This window comes from Seriola dumerili, unplaced genomic scaffold (genome assembly GCF_002260705.1).
Source record: "Seriola dumerili isolate Sdu_G_001 unplaced genomic scaffold, Sdu_1.0 BDQW01001124.1, whole genome shotgun sequence".
Taxonomy (NCBI): Eukaryota; Metazoa; Chordata; class Actinopteri; order Carangiformes; family Carangidae; genus Seriola; species Seriola dumerili.
In genome coordinates this window covers 999,335-1,014,727 of record NW_019175379.1, presented here as the reverse complement: position 1 = coordinate 1,014,727, position 15,393 = coordinate 999,335, and the positions used below count along the sequence as shown (strand labels likewise).

Here is a 15,393-nt window from a genome sequence, read left to right as displayed (position 1 = left end):
AAAACTACAGTTCTTGGTGATGGAGGTATATTACATGCCAGAGTTCTCCATTAAGACTGACTGAAGTTTACTTCTACCTGGTGAAACCATGAAATCTGTTCAATTCCAACCTGGTCTCTATGAAAAAAAAAAAAAAAAAAAACAACTCTTGAATTTGTATGGCAGCATGTTGGGGAGGAAATCATCATCTTGAACAACAGGAACATCACAAACTGTTCACGCTTCCATGGATAGTTCGTGACCACGCGAGACATCTGAGAAATGACTTGACCTGTACAGATCCAAAACCATATATTCTAAAAAATAGGAAAGTAAACTGTCATGTTTAATATGGAGAAATACAGAATTTAAAAGTCAAATTAACCCTGCTTCTAATACTGCAACTTGCATTCAACATCCTGCAACTCAATATGATCCACTCATGTGGATGCTTTTATAAATTAATAGTCAATTTTCTGAGTTGCATCTGTTAGTCAAACCTCTCTGTATGTCAGTGTTGTGAAATAAACATTGGGGTAGCACAGTTTAGTCTGCTGCTGATCCTCGCAGAGAGGCATTTTTTGCATTCCTTGTTGCATTTTAATCTGCTTTGCATTTTTCTTTTTTCATCGAAGCAGAGGGAAACAATTCGGTATAAGCTGGTCAGGTCAGCATTGTGGTTTGTTTTCCATGCCAACTGCAAGGATTTAAACTGCTGTGAGAAATCACCAATTGATCCAGTTGCACTTCACACTCATAACTTTCTGTTTACTTTCTTTTGAAACAAAAGAAACGAAGAAACCTGACAGACCTGCGTTGAGAGATGGACAGGCATACAGATCTTACAACTGTGAGTTCACTCGTGTTTCCAACATCATGTCCATAGATTATGTGCAGCGCTTATACTCATCCCTCAGTATCAATATTTTTCATTCATCCCCTCGGGGGGAGCATTCAATCACATAGTTTTGAAGGAAAGCACACTTACTTATATAACAATGCTGATTAACAGAACATTTCCCTTTTGTAGACGACCACAAAGAGCGACTCTTAGCGTCTCTGTGGCTGAGTCACCACACAGCTTGGGCCCCATTCATGTTTTTCCCATGTTGCAATTTACTCACTGAATTAGGCCTGGACCAAAAAAAAGTGTTTCAGTCCCAATTATCATCTGGCAAGGAGGAGAGGCAGTCTGACAGGGGTGGGGGGTGAGATACTTAAGCCTTTTCACTAGTGCTGCCTTGTTTCCCCTGTTCCTCTCCTTGAGAGAGTAATGTGTTTCCTCACACAAAAGGAGGATCTTCAGAGATATGCCAAGAGTCTGGAGAGTGTGTTTGCTGGACCTGTGAAGAGACCTCTTTAGGAGGCTTTGAGGACAATGGAGCATGGGCACCGGCCGTGGTTTACTTTGTCCACGCTAAGCATTTCACACGCACCCAGGGCAACAGCCGGTCTGAGCAATGGCACAACATTAGTCTGAGTTATTGAAAAGGCCTTTTTCATCTTTGTCACCCAATCAGTGCAATGATCGCTCTGAGGGAGTTATGTTTGCCCAACTGTTTTTTTTTTTTTTTTTTAATTTCTTGAGACTTTCCACATTCTTTACCTACAAACAGTTTTTTGGTTCCCTTCCCTCTTTGAAAAGTTAAATCTAGTATTTTTGTTTTTATCGATTATATTGATGCTGTTTCATAGTTGAGCACCCAGACCAAGTTGCCGTGATATTGTAAAGAACCAAACTACTAACAGCAGGATGTCCGTAATCGGATCTTAATGTGCAGCTAATACTGCTCCCTGACAAAGATGTGTTTTTGTTTCTCATAAATATTGAACAGCAATCAAGTAGAGGATTTAATGCTACAGGTTCTTACTGCAAGCCAAAATAATAAACACATTAAAAGATAGATTCAGTGTATATGGTTTTGCATGAAATATATATATATATATATATATAGTGGTCAGTGTTGGTATATAGACCATATTCTTCATAGCGCAGCATCAATGTGACACAGGCTATTAAAGAAAATTCAATTACATTATTATCAATGTAAATAAATGAATGGATTAGTATATTTAACGAAAACCTGGTAGAACAGCAGTGTCTTGTCTGGATCTGTTGCTATGCTGTTACATTTTGCATCTAAATAGCAATAACTAAAGATCTATAATGGTTATTATTTAGTAATTTAATGACAACGTGTCAGTTTAACCACAAATCTAGATCATTCCCGCTGAGTTTGAGGAACACACCACATAGAGGAGGACAAAAGATTCACAGTTTGAATGATCTACAGCAGAACTGGAGGAGACACCCAATACATCTTCATTATAGCTGAAGTTTCCCATCTCTCCTGCGTCTCCAGTCTCAGCCTGCTTCGTTTGCTCTGTCACATTGTTCATATCTCAATGGCCAGGCTGTTGTTGCTATAGCAATATGTGGATCTGACAAGGGCCCAGGTTGCTCTTGATTTAAGTAAATGGTACCTTGTGGTGGATGTCTTAAACAGTCTCTGCAGCAGCATTTTATATTACAAACACAGACATAAAGAACAATGTCATTGGATGCATGTGTATGAACTGATTTCAGTTCGACACACACATTTAAATCACACAGAAGGACATTGAAATAAAAAGGAGAGTGGCTCAGAAGCAGCATGCTCATTCAACTTTCCCAAAATATTATTACATTCTTTTGTTAAGGTTGAATTTCTTTTCGGTGAGAAACTTCTAAATACCATTTGTACAGTTGGCTGCAATCACAAATACATCACTGACTCACAAACATTAAAATAATCTAATGTCACTTGTTTCCCACTGAAATTGTTACATTGGTTAAATTAAGGTATTAGGAAAAGCTGGTCTCCCTGTATAAGTTTTATTGATTAAGACAAACTGCATATCAAACATCGTATATTATCAGCTGTTATAACACATACATATATAAGGATGTTATCAATGATAAATAAATCCAACTCTGTAGTTCTTGCTAAAACCGTGAATTACTGAAATGACTTTGTATTTTTGATTAAGTCATAAATCCATCGTTTCTTACATTTTTACAATGCAGATAAAAAAAAACAAAAAACAACAAAAAACAAACAAACAATGCTCCCATATGATACAATATCTGCCTGTGACCCTTGAAAGTCAACATCTACACTGGGACAACATCAGCACACCTAGCTGTGCATCAATCACTCGTGACAACCCATAAATACTTTGTTATGAACAAGAACCTGATAACGGTGGCAGCAGAGCTCTTAAGAAAACACAGCCATACAAACCACAGACTCTGTGCAGCATTTTCAACTAATGTTGTGTTAAATATTAATCTCACACACTTTGAGAGCAGCATTCCTGTGAGATCACAGTTGAGGCAACTCGTGGAATGCAACGTTAAGCCCTGAAACTGTACTTCCTGGCTGTGAACAGAGGCATGCTGGGAAGGCCTACAGATACCTTTTACCCTATATCTCTCAACAGGTGGCTCTCCCTTCCTGATCCCTAAATTACTGCTCTTCTGTGAGACCCTCCATGAGCGACGGGTTTGACAAAATTGTAAGTTGTTGTATTCTCTCTTTGATTTAAGTCAATAAAAGCATTGTGACAGCTTGTGCTGACATTTGGACTTTGGCTTCTGAAGACCATTAAATTCATGAGGTGAAGGTGTGACCGTCTCCCATACCCAAACAAAAAATAGCCTAACTGATCACATGGTACACTTCTTGAGCAAGCATGTGCAGGCAGATCTGTGGTAGTCCTTGTGAAATATCTTGATATAAGCCCCACTTGCCAGACCACATAATTAGCTTTTGACCTACATTTCTCCCCAAGCTTTTTGTGCATAAGCTAAAGGTCAGTTTCACTGGGATTGTGACTCGGCACATCAAGGAAAAGTTTATGTTCTAATCAAAACTAAAGACCAAAGAAGGCCAAATCATTGACAAATGTCTTACTGTTTGCCAAATAAAAATTGAATCTTTTTCAAAAGTCACAGCTGTTTATGGATGTGTTGCTTCAAAGAGAGTTGAGAGGGCGTTTGTGCATGACTCACTCCAGTTTTAAATGCTAAAAGATAACTTCCTAACATTGAAAATCCTCCTTTGATGATGTGATGGTGTGGGTGGACAGATCCTTGAATGGTGTTCCTCTGTATTTAGATTCGCGTCTGTCTGTGTAAATATGCTCTTTCTAATGTTCTGCATAACAATCACAGTAACATAGTACGTTAGTAACATAACATAACATAACATAACATAACATAACATAACATAACATAACATAACATAACATAACATAACAAACATTACATTACATATTATAATGTGAATTGACATGGTGTACACAATAAATTGTATGACTTAATGTGATACAATATTCCATAAAATGACAACATGTGACTTGATATTGCATGACATGACATAATGTGACAACACATTCCATGAACAATGTGATATGACATTACATCACCTTATAATGTGACCTGACATTCCATAGCATGACATAATGTGACATCACATTCCTTAACATGACATCATGCAACAATGTATTCCATAATATGACATAATGTGACACGACATTCCATGCTATGACATCATCTGAAATGACATTCCATGTTATGATATAATGTGACATGACATTCCATGATGTGACATAACGTGATATGAGATTTGATGACATGACATATGACATGACATTCCATTGCATGATATAGTGTGATACAACATTCCATGCCAATACACGATATTCCATGACATGACAGTCAGTGACATGACACACATGATGTGATGTAAAAAACACGACATGACATAATGTGATATGACATTCCATGTAATGTCACGACATAATAACATGACATGATGTAATGTAAACTGACAGAGCATGACATTCCATGGAACGTCATAATGTGACTTAACATTTCATGATATGACATAATGTGACAAGACATTCAGTGATATAAGATAGTATGGCATACCATGATATTTCATGGCATGACTCAGAACATGATATGAAACAATATGACATGGCATCATACACCATGAAACGGTACATGATACAGAATATATCATAATAAACAGCATGTGCTCAAAACTTGACACAATGTGTAAAGACACACCATAAAATGACATGTCATGACATGACATAACTTAATATAGCATGACATGACACAACATGACAAAATGTTGTACATAAATGCTCAAGACTGAAAACAATGTAGATTCAAACCTCTGAAGCAGAGGTCTAGTTCTAAGAATATCACATTTCTGCATGGCTGTGATTTACTGTAAATCATCTCATTCCATAACTCACTGCTTTTCAAGTCTTTCTGCAACTATATATGGAAATCTTCTTTAGAGTCATGGATAGATGTAAAACCATTTTGTTTTTAATATAAAATACATTGAAACTGCCAAATACAGTATGCTCACTTACTCTGAAATGTTAATCTAAAAATCATAGCATGAACCCCACACAGTTTATACAATAAGCAACAATAAATTTTACATGTGATCCCTCACAACTCAAAGAGTTAGTAGGAGAACTGAAGGGGAAATGAAGACATGATTATTTGCATTTCTATGATAATTCAGAAATTCATGATGACACTTGACTATTCACCATGGCACAGCCTACTTGTTGTACCTAGTTCATGCAATAATCTATTTATGCAGGAGAACACTGATTGTGTGTGTAATCCCAGTCGAGATTCTTGTGGTGAAAGAGGATGCAGGCCTTACAGCAGATTAATGCCATGACGATGTGTTCCGCTGCTGATGAGACCAGGCTAAGCAGTTTCTTTATGGACGGGGGAAATGTTGGGGTTCCCTGTGCAGTGGGACGGGGGGCCACTGAGTGATATGCGTTGCAGAATTCATACTGTTCTTAATGTTCTCACCATAGAGAATAAAGGATTTGAAAAAAGAAAAGACAAAGTAATTCAGGCCTCTTTTGTATAAAATCCTCCCAAGAGCTACTCAGCCCATGATTTCATTATCAGTCCGACTTACACTAATCCTCTCAGAGTGGAGTTGGCCCTTGTTAGATGTCTATACTTGGGTATCAAAAAACCCTGGGTGTCAATGGGTAAGAGGGTTGGGAATATGCCTAAAGTTTATGTGTGCGTGTGTGTCTGTGAGACTGTGTAATTGTGCATGTTTGCAAACAAGTGTGTGTGTGTGTGTGTGTGTGTGTGTGTGTGTGTGTGTGTGTGTGTGTGTGTGGTAGGTTAGGGTGTGTGCGTGCATGTGGGGGAATGCTGGATGTTTGAGATCATCCCCAGACGCTCAAGACTGTTTTGATTTCCCACTTCATGGAGAACGTGAGAGTAATCCCCTCAGGATTCCCCCTCTAGAGGTCTTTAGCTGCCATAAGCCACCATTCAACAGGCAAAACCCAACATGGGCTCAATACAGCCTGCTGGTATTACTGGATGATTGGGGAGGGGAGAAGGCTTAATCTGCCCTGGTGGCTAACCTGTCGCTGAAAAGAAACCTGCAGGGAAGCCAGCCATGAGACTGGTGGGCTGACAAAGTATATTGTTCATCCTCTGGCCACATTGAAGGAAACCTGGGAAGGATTTGTTAACTGAGGGCTGAATGATAAATTACTCAATTTGTTTTTTATCAATCATGTTTGTAGTTTTTAAGCTTTTTATTAAGGCTTTTTACCAAAGAAATGCACCAGCGTGGTGGCAGCTATGCTGGTAAGATTGACATACTACTAAAGAAACAAATATGGCAGAGAGGTAATTATGTTTAGACATCTTTGTGGCCTTTTCACCATGGATGCTGAAGGGGTTAAGCTAGAAAAGGTTTATTCTGCCTTTAACAGACTTTCTGTGCACATGGTGTGCTTTAGCGGATCTTAGTTCATAAATTACTTAAAGCCATTTACTGCACTTTATGTTGAAAACAGTGTTCTAGCCTTTTTAATACCCTCTAGTTAGCATTCAAAAACAGCATATAAACATTTAATAAATGTTACATAACACACTATAATGTAGTTATAGGCAGATATAAAGACATTTAAATGTTTATTAATGCATAGTATATGTTAACAACTCTAACTTCTTCTATGAAGTCATATATGTGTTTTACTATAATGTCACACACCAGCCTCCACTGGATGCCCACAAGAGGAGTGACAGCTGTTGACAAATACATTAATAAAATCTACTTTATAGTACATTATAAGCCATTTATTAAATGTTTATATGCTACTTATAAATACTAAACAGAGTGGTTCTGTTTTTTGTTTCAGACTAATGTGAGCATATTTTCCACCTTCCTCTGTGTGTTTTAATTAAAGTGAATTGATTGCATAAGTGTAATGTGAATGCTATATCACTCCCGCTGGGAGGATTTAAATTTGAATGTATTTTATTTCCCTATATAACCCTGATTAAAGCCGTTATATAACTGTGACCAAATTATTTTTGTGGCCTAAACTTAATTCTAAATTTAACCTTAAATTAAAAATAGTAAAATTCCCTCAGTTCAGTAACAATTGGTGTAAGTGCATGTGGATTGGAGCCCCTGCAAAATGTTGAGCGAGCGTAAAATGAAGCACATATGCCCAGTTAGAGTTCTTCTTAAATCCACTCAGTTTATGGTGAAGGAGTTTAATATTCATATATTCCCTGTCCGCAGCTTTATACTTCGCTGTGGATGAGAGCCTGCTCTATATTACATAGGTACCATCAAGCATCCTGATTCAGAGGATTAAGTGGACATGCATCAAACGGCTGACACATCTAAACATTTAATCTTTAAGTTCGGTAGCAGGAGTATATGATGCAATGAACAGCAAATTTAAAGGAAATATGTCATGTAGAAAATATTTTTTGGTGGTATCTGGCATTGCATGTTGATGTGTTTGCCAAATTCTCCTGCCTTTCAAGTAAATCCAGATGATACACTAACTCCCTTTTAAGTGCTTGATCTGAAAGCAACTATTGTTAAGAATAATAACATGGATGTGGGATGGATAACACTGACAAGGAATTAGGTGACCTGAATGCGATGCAGTAGCATGCCCTCCTTTCCAGCCAAAAGATTCATGTCACATTGCACATATTGGTGGATTACTGGCTAGTTTAAAGAGCTTAAGATGAGTTCCTCTGGTGTGCGATCAAGTCTGAGCAGCGTGCCTTATAATGCACTGCTAAGAAGAAAAGGCCCTGTCACACTGGCTCTCCTTCTGTCTTACTCTCAAGGTCTCTCGTCATTTGACTGTCTGAATGGCTTTGTGTGACAGCCGTAGCTACGCTGCACTGATTGCAGCCAAGCCACATGGTGTTACCATGGAAATGGCACTCAGGTTACTTCTTTTGTGCTTTGCTTTGTGGCATATAGCAGTCATACCTGCAATAAACGTATGTATTCATAGCTGCGGGTTTAATGTGCAGTTAAAGCATGAAAATAGTGAGTGCACTAATTGGTATATAATCAGTCTAATATTGTTTAGAAATTTAAAGGGTCAGTTCACCCAAATTACAAAAAGATATATTTTCTCACTTATCCCTGACAGTATCCAGCCATGCAGATAGTTTTGGGTTTGTTTGTAGAGGTTTTGAGATATCCCGCTCTGAGATTTCTGCCTGGAATTTGTGGTGCTCATAGCGTTGAAATTATGCTATGAGCAAATTATTTCTGCAGCAGCAAGTCATTATTTTCATAGAATATCTTTTATTTTAGTTTGTCTCCAAAACTGTTAATATATCAAATCACTGCTGTACATGTATGACTCACAGACTATTAGCCAGGTCTACAACACTGAGACTGTCTCCCTCCCCCACCACATTATTCACAAGTTCCCTAAATATATGAATCACAAAAGTCTAATTATCATCCCTACAACTGGTGGTGGTGAAGTGTAACACAAAACACAAAACAATCTCAATTGTATCTCCACACTACCACATGGACAGGCCACCAAAACCTTCTATTCAAAACACAAGATATCTTATTCCAGTAAATACATCATCTACTAGTGACTTTACAGATCGGTCTTGATTCTTCAGCATAGTGAAACATGGCTTAAACCAATTTCCCCACCTGAGCATACCAATGCCTATATTGCTCGGGCTACTAAACAAGGTGGGGGCATTGCTTTAATCTACAAGTCTATTTCCAATTTAACCCTCAAACTGGATATTACTTTTAACTCTTTTGATGCTCCTGTATTAAAACTATCTCCATCAGCTATAAAGTGCTTTGTCCAGGGCACCATGTGGTACTCTCAGACCACCTGGCCCCTGGCCCTTTTTCACAAATTTTAGCATATAGACATCATACCTGCTGAATCTCATTCTGATGAGTGACTTCAGTATTTTGAAGTTTCTGATCATCTTCTGTTACTTATTAAAACTTTTGGTTTAACCCAGTTTTGGAGTGTAAATGCATGCTCTGTCCATTGCTTTGACACTGTAGCCAAACTTACTCAAAAGCAGCCAGCTCTTAGCTACTTGCCCTTTATGGCTCATGATTTTTTTTAGACATTTTCTGCAGTAAAATAGATGAGATTAGATACAAATTAATTCCTCATCTCCAGCTTTTCCTGCATAACCAGTTGAGCATTACGTTGAATTCCAGATAGTCTCTGTATGAAAAAATTTTGAGACTATATCTCTGGATTCATTGTCTAAGTCATAAATGATCTTCTGCTTACTATGGATTCAGATTCCACCTCTGTGTTTCTCTTACTTGATCTCAGTACAGCCTTTGATACCATAGATCACTGTGTACTCCTAGACCAATTGGAAAATCAATTTGGCGTCTCTGGCCTGGCTCTCACATGGTTTAAGTCTTACTTATCTGAAAGAACACGGTGAATTTCCTACAATAATGCTACATCAATATTTTCTGATGTAAAATATGGAGTACCCTGAGGTTCTTGGCCCTCTGCTTTTTCTCTCTATAATTCACCTCTTGGCCAAAATAATTTCCACTGTTATGCCGATGATACTCAGTTGTATCTTCCTGTAAGAGCTGATGACCATTCTCAAATGATCAAGTGAGTGGCCTGCTTGTCTGCTAGATGTCACAAAATTTCCTGATCCCAAATTCAGATAAAACCTGGTGATGCTGGTCATTGGACTGGCCCGACATAGACACCAGTTTGAACAAGTAGCAATAACCCTCGACAACTGTATGATCTCTGAATGACAACGAAGAACCTTGGCGTTACTTTCCATTCTACACACTCTTTGATCAGCACATTAAAGACATCACCAAGACCATCTTTTTTCAGCTACATAATACGTAACAACAGTCATCCAGACTGGGTCATTGTAACGTTCTGTTTTCAGGCCTGCCACATACTATTAGTCCAAAAAGGTGCAGCTATGATTTTAACAAAATCCAGAAGATTTTAGATTCTTTTATTGGCTCCCTATCCATGTCAGATCAGACATCAAGGTGCTTTTGATGACTTGCAAAATCCTAAATGGGCAGATCCCTTCCCTGTCCCTGTCTGATCTGTTAAAACCATATATTCTATCCAGTGCTCTTTGCTCTCAGAATGTGGAGCTTCTGTCTGGCCCCAGAGTTAAAAAGAAGTTTTGAGGCTGCAGGGCTTTATCCTATTGTGCTACCTTCCTCTGGAACAACCTCCCTGCTGACATCAGATGTCAAATCCAATTTTAAAACTCATCTTTATGCCTTAAGTTTCAGTTAGTGGCTTATTCTTTTATTACTTCAGGCCTGATACCTGTTACCATTCTCTTGTCAGTGGGTCGGTCTCTGTCTCAATGAATCCATTAAACCCATTTGTGATTTGTGATATTGGGCTATAAAAATAAAATCTGACTTGATGTGACTTATTATTATCGTTAACATTTCTCTCAAACAGTTAGCGGCTGCAAGTTAGTAATATATGAATGTAATTTTAGAGGACTTTGGAGGACTTCAGAAAAATTCTATTCATTTTTGCAGGGACTTCAGAAATAAAAAAGGACGCACCTTCAATGGAATTTTTCCACAACAGTATGTTTGTTTTGTAAATTGGGTGAATAAACCATTTAATCACTAATGATCCATATTTTCCAGGGAAAAATGATCAGTTATGACACAATAACCATGCCTAAAGGTCATATGATACTTATCATTTGCATTCCAGACTGTGTGAATATTTACTTCAGGTCTGAGCAATGCGTCACCAGGATGGCCACCACGAAACTCAACATGTCATCATTGAGCTCTTTAGAAGTCATCACCAGCAATGTTCAACATAATCTTGAATTGGCAATACTGTTTGAAGTTGTCTGTGGGAGAGTGGAGGCTGAGGGACAATTATCTTGTATGTCCTCAAGAGGTCTGGCATTGTGGAGGAAAGGCTGAGTAAAAGAGATCAGAGAAGGAGGGTACACACAGAAGTACATCTAAGGGCTTCGTAGATCCCAGGTATTACCAACTGTCTGAATTAACAGGATACACATACTTCACTAAACAGTCAACATGTCATGTCTTAACAGCGTTTGGCTTCACCTATGAGCCAAAATTCTTACATGAAGCCCCATGAGCCCCTTGCTGTTTCGCAAGCTTAGATGAGGTCTTAAGCCTCAACAGAAGATGAATGCCGAGTGCTAAATTAATTTGAGGCATTTTCTTTTGTGCGCTGACAAAAGCGACCAGGTTGGTGCTGGTTTCCATAGCTGATGACAGATCATCGGGCTGCAGTGTTTGCCCAGGTGTCAGGCCTCCCGCTGCAGACAGCAAAGGGTTTGTCCAGGTCTCCGAACTTCACATTGCTGAAGCTTCTGTGCCTTAATTGTACAGATTGCTTCATTCAATATCGTCATGAAAGAGCCTCTAAAAAATAATCGTGACAAAATAACAGTGCCCCTTGCTGAAATGTTGAAACTTGCCCTGTATTCAAGACATTTCAGGCTGCAAGAAATAGGAAAAGACTCTTTCAAAACACTTTTGAAAGTAGTGTTTTTAAATGTGGTTTAAAGAAAACTTCCGACCTTTAAACTCTCACATACTGACATTTGTCTAATATCCAGTTTTGTATTGTGTATGCAATACTTTTAAGCACTGTGCTTACACTCTTTCCAAACAACATTAATCAAGTACGCATTATAATTTCCCTGCACTGTATACAACTTGCTCACTAGGGTATAAAAAGTCATGCCCTGAGGTGTTTGGCAGATCACTGCAGTGTTTGGTGTGGTCAGGAATTTCTTGATGTATAAATATATGAGTATTTATATGGTTTGATCTGTGTGTCATTGAAGTTTGCAGTGTTTGGTTAAGGTTAAGCTTTTGGAGGCCAGTCCCAGAGTTTGTATCCCATCACTCAGGATGCTTGTTATGTCTGCATTTGGAGGATTGGGCGGAGTGATTGCAGCACAGCTGGCAGGTACAGTGCGTCTGGATCTATAAATTCCCTTCGGCTGCCTTGCCTGACATCCCTCACCTTTACCCAACCCCTCTGACAGAGCTGCTACAGGTAACAAACCTAACAAGATGCTTTCTAATCTCAGGAAAATGCTCCTGCTAATCTGCCACTTGTCATGATTTAAACACTGATATATGCTGCTCATGTTTAACAGTGTTTATAATCAGCCTATTGCAGAGAATGAGTGATCATTGACAGGCTTTGAAAGCACATTGTGCTTTCGTGTAGTGAAATCACAGGTGCTCTAAATCACTCTCTTTGCCTGGTTTGAGGGAGTGTCATTTGCACCTCTCTCACAGTCGGTTTCTTCTATGATGTGTTCAGCCTTTTGAAAAACACTCACCCTGGACCCGATCATGTGCTCACATGCTGCTCCTGCAAGTTTATATTTGTCCCTCTTTTCACTTTTAAGGGTTGATATAAGAGGAAAAAAAACAGCTGAATTTCATGACAATCTTAAAAAAAGAGCACAAGTTTCTCCACATTGCTACGGCTTACTGGACAAAAGAGTGAGGGGATTCGTTTTTCCACAGGGTGAGCAGGGAAGAATTAGAAGCCTCTGCCACTTAATTTGGCCGCTGAGACTTACCCTGCAAAGTTTTGTTTTTCTAAGCCTCCAACATAACAGAGTGTGCCTTGCCGTCAGCACCTTAAGCAAGTAAAAGCGCTTCCTTTATGAACTAAACCCGCCAGATATTTGCTTTGCGAAGCCCAGCAAGAAGAAAAGAGGAGGGTTTGCAGTGAATAACTTTTAAAACACTGTGTACGAAACGAAAAAAGCAGCAGGAGACATGAAAGAGCAGGAGAAATGAATTGAATGTTGTTTTTTTCCAACTCTATGAAAAAGAGGGCGATGGGATCTGAAGGCTTCTTTTCCAAAAGCCTTAGCCAGGTGATTCATCACAGCGCTCTGTCAAAAGAGCTTTCCACAACATGAGACGAACAATGACACTGTGATTGCAAGGACAGGAGAGCTCTTGATTGAAAGATATCAGCTATATGTTCAGCTTCCCTGAGAGAGGAGGCCAAATGCAAGAGGGGGTGGAGGAGGAGGAGGAGGAGGAGGGAATGGAGGGGGGGTGGGGGGGGCACAACTCACTGATGAAAATCAAAAATCTTAACCCTTCGACATGGGTGTCAAGAGAGCTTTTTAGGGAATTCTGCGTAACGAGAGCTTCCAGATATAAATTAACCAAAACAATTTAACAGCTGCTTAACCATGAAGAGAGGAGCTGCCAAGCAGATTGATTGGAGATGTAGCAAAGGAGAGCAACTTTCAGCTTGCGTTGTGCTGTTCTGTGACGGTGAGTCCTCAGCTGTGGAGCGATGCTGAACAGATCATGGACCACTGCCAGATCTGAAGATCACACACTCAGCTGAACAGTATTCAGTGGAGATACAGTAGCTTTGTAGTGAGTTTGTTGTCCTAGACACACACAAAACATACTGGATATTTTTGTATTTTATTATATTTTGCAGTTCCACACAAACCTACACACATTGCAAAAATATTATTGATTATTATTTTTATTATTATTATTATTATTAATAATAAAAATAAACATTAATTTAATTTGAGCCAGTACTGATTTATTTTCATCTGCAGCCCCTTGTCAAAATGCCATTTTACATGTGCATTACACATACTAAATAGATTATTGAGTCTTTTTTATTACTTTATTTGGTTTCTGTAATTTTATCTGCATATGTTTATGTTTTGATAAGTGCTAAATAATAAACTTTATTATTATTATAAATGGTATTATTATTACATTTTTTTGTAAAAATTGTATAATAAAACATTTAACAAATGAAAATATAACTACTGAAGTAGAAATTTGTCTTTGACTGTATAAAGTTACATCTCAGCTGCAAGACATGAATCATTAGAAACATGACAACATAAAATACAATATAAACAGTATTGGAAGAAGTATTCACACCCTTTAAGGCAGTAAAAGCAGCGAAACCTTGGTGTAAAAATACTACATTAGGATATAAATAAAAGTCCTGCTTTCAGGATCTTAATCAAACAAATGTATTGCTTTTGCAGTTATTATCAGCAAAATGTACTTGCAGTATTAAAAGTCCCCATCATGTAGGAAAACGGTCCCTATTGGTGTTTCCTTATATTATTGGATTATTTTTACTGACGCATTCATGTGTATGCAGCATTTTACTGTTTGAGCTGTCTCGAACGATTTTATATACTGCTGGGTAGTTTAATAATGCATCATATTTTTATGAGCCTGTCATATATTTTGTATATAAAATCTTAAACTGTAAATTAACTGTTAACAGCTGTCAGATTTCCCTCTAAATTGCAGTGGAGTAGAAGTAAAGTACGTAGCAGATGAGGGAAATTGCTCACATACAGTACTTAGTTACTTTGCGCCACTAGACACCAAACAAGTGTTACTGATATGCAAGGAATGGGGTTCTTTCTAGAAGAGCAGGAATTGTAGCAATACTAATAATAAAAGTATAAAAAGATGTTTTATCTGCACATGACATTATATTGTAATGTTAGTCAATGGTAATGTTTCAATCACAGACCAAATCTGGCAGCTAATAAAGATGAAAATCAGGATGAAACTAAACCAGCATTTGTTTTCTCAGGCTGCGGCCCTCTGCGTTAGGTCTCACATTATATCTTTTCCCCTAAGTGCTTCTCCACCTTTTTCCCCACGTGATAAAAGAGTAATCACCTTAGATACTATTTACACTCAGGGCCGAGGACTACCATTACCCTTCCATCAATATCAGCACTTAAAGTCCATAAAACTGTGAGGCAGACCTCCAGCCTGTAATTTTCATAGTCCCTAATTCACGGTGAGAAGAAATAATATTACAGGGTATTCAGCTAAATAGTGATGATACTCACACGTAATTGTGAGAGGCAACAAGAACTCTCACTGGTTACAAAAGCCGCAATACATTGACGCCTATGTCATATAAGGAAGTTTATACGTCGTAACAATGTAGTTATGAAAATCCTCCTGTGGGAAAACA

General features: G+C 38.3%; 1 protein-coding gene across 1 annotated transcript in view; it reads right to left on the bottom strand.

Moving 5' to 3' along the window:
- Positions 1-15,393, bottom strand: part of rnf32 (ring finger protein 32) — a 60,448-nt gene that overhangs the window by 22,700 nt on the left and 22,355 nt on the right. The window lies entirely within an intron of this gene.